The 2,256-nt window shown below is 40.0% G+C and overlaps 1 pseudogene; it reads left to right on the top strand.

The window, feature by feature from the left end:
* The first annotated feature begins 365 nt into the window (after positions 1 to 365).
* On the top strand, positions 366 to 1,736 carry LOC116091590 (annotated as a pseudogene).
* Positions 1,737 to 2,256: the final 520 nt, after the last annotated feature.

The following is a 2,256-nucleotide window of genomic DNA, read 5'->3' as shown; positions in this document are numbered from 1 at the left end:
AAAAAAAAAAAAAACAAACAAAAAACAACAAGAACAAACTCCTGTTCCCTCCCCTCTCCCCCTGCTTGCTACCTCACCAGGAGAGGTAGGCTGGATTTTCTTAACAATGAGCATCTGTATTCTGGAGATGCTGAGAACCCCATAGCTATTCAGCCAATCTGTTTGATGCTTCACCATTTTCTACCTTCTGTTGCTGAAAGCCTACAGTATTTCTGCAGAGCCTTTGGAAGACTCAAGAAGCTGGCATCTGATGTCAGTAAAGTATAGCAGCAGTAGCAGCAGCAGCAGCAACAGTGGGACTGATGCACTCACTGGCAGGAATGAAAGGTTTATGATAGATCTATGAGGGGATTTTTCATCAAACAATGTCTTTGGTTCTAATAACTCCCTATACATATACACCTCTGAATCTACTTAAGGAAGGTACAATTACCAATGTCTATAGTATTGTGAAATTCTTTAAGCATCCATATGTTATCAAAGGAACTGATCATTGCTCAGCTGTAACAATTGTGGACCAGACAAATGTGAAGTTAATGTGTATGCTCTTTAGTGGAAACTATGAAGCCCATCCCATCATTTATAAAGTTGGAGATATTGTTTGCTTCCACAGACTGAAGATCCAAGTATATAAAACTGAGCTTCAGGGAATCAACAGCTCTGGTTTCGCATCTTTGACATTTGAAGGAACTTTAGGGACGCCTATTACAGCACATACTTCAAGCAAAGTTTTTAGTTTCACTTCTCAGGACCAAAAAATAGTAGAAGCTTTGGGGGTTTGGGCATCCAAGCACATTTTGGCTTCTTCAACTTTAGTGCAGCTGTGTGATGTTCAGCCCATGCAGTATTATGACCTGACCTGTCTGTCAGCTCCTGGCTAAAGCAAAGTGGATGGAGCAACATTTCTTCTACAGGTATGGAAATGGAACCAAGACTGTGTTTCCCTCTTGGAGAGTACCCACACAAGATCTTACTGTTGAAGGTGACTTGAGCCACATTCTGCAATTACAGAGTCTGGTGATAGACATTCTAGTCTACGATAACCATGTTTAAGTGGCAAAAGCCATCAAGGTTGGAAGCTTTCTCAGAATCTATAGCCTCCTTACAAAACTTCAGTCTGTTAATTCAGAAACCAGCAGTTCATTATTAATGCTAGAGCTCCATCTCCATGGAGGGATCAGTTATGGATGAGGCATTAGAGTTTTGCCAGATATATACCCTTTTGTGGATTAGCTGAAAAAGCTCCAGATCAGCCTCAGTATCACTGTATGAGGAAGAAGGATGTCAACAAGTCTCTGCTACAATACTTACAAATCACCATATTTAGAGAAAACACCACTGTGTGCCATTTTGAAGCAAAAAGCTACTCAACAATAAGAGTCCTTGCCAAACTGAGATCGTATTTGCCCAGAAGACTTTCCCAGTCTGTTAAATCACTTTGTCCTAAATGTCATTCAGTGCAAGAAGTTCCACATGAGTACAATTTGGATAAAATTTTGCAGGATGCTGCAACTGAAGTTCCAAACATCAACCTGCAAGCTACATCATTATACGATTCAAAACTCTGGACTACTGAAGACCAAGGAGGACTACAGGTCGCTGTTCATTTTGTGAAAAAGGATGATGTTCTCCTTCTTTCAAGTGAATGTCTAATTTTGATAGAAGGGGGGAGGCTCTGTGAAGTCTCTAAACTGTCCAGCAAGTTCTACAGTGTGATCCCAGGAGGTACAAAATGAGGCAGAACTGGTTGGGGAGAACCAGGCTTTCTTGACTCCCATTTATAAAACACTGGGATTTTCTTTCTATGCTGTTTGGTGTTTTTTTTTTTTTGTACAGAAGATCTGCTTAGCAACTTCTGAATGAATTTCTCAGCAGTTCTATCCTCTAATTAAAATTGGTACCCTATCATTCTCTTTTGGTGGCAATAACAATGAAAACCATAGAGAACCCCCCCTTGGTTTACTTCTAGGTTTATTTTTTATCACTTTCTGATTATAATCTGAGTTCTCACGTGTCTTAGTCCCTATTTCATTGCTTGTGAAGAGACACCATGACCAAAGAAACTCTTATAAAAAGAAAGCATTTTACTGAAGTCTGATGTGTTTATAGTTTCAGAGGTTTAGTCCATTATCATTATGAAAGAGAGCATGATGACACACAAGAAGGTGTGGTGTCAGAAAAGTAACTGAGATATACATCCTGATCTACAAATACAGAGAGAGAGGGTGAGTACCTGGGCCTGGCATGGGCTTTTGA

Source organism: Mastomys coucha, chromosome X (genome assembly GCF_008632895.1).
Source record: "Mastomys coucha isolate ucsf_1 chromosome X, UCSF_Mcou_1, whole genome shotgun sequence".
Taxonomy (NCBI): domain Eukaryota; kingdom Metazoa; phylum Chordata; class Mammalia; order Rodentia; family Muridae; genus Mastomys; species Mastomys coucha.
The sequence above is the reverse complement of the archived record's forward strand: the minus strand, read 5'-3'. Positions and strand labels throughout refer to the sequence as shown.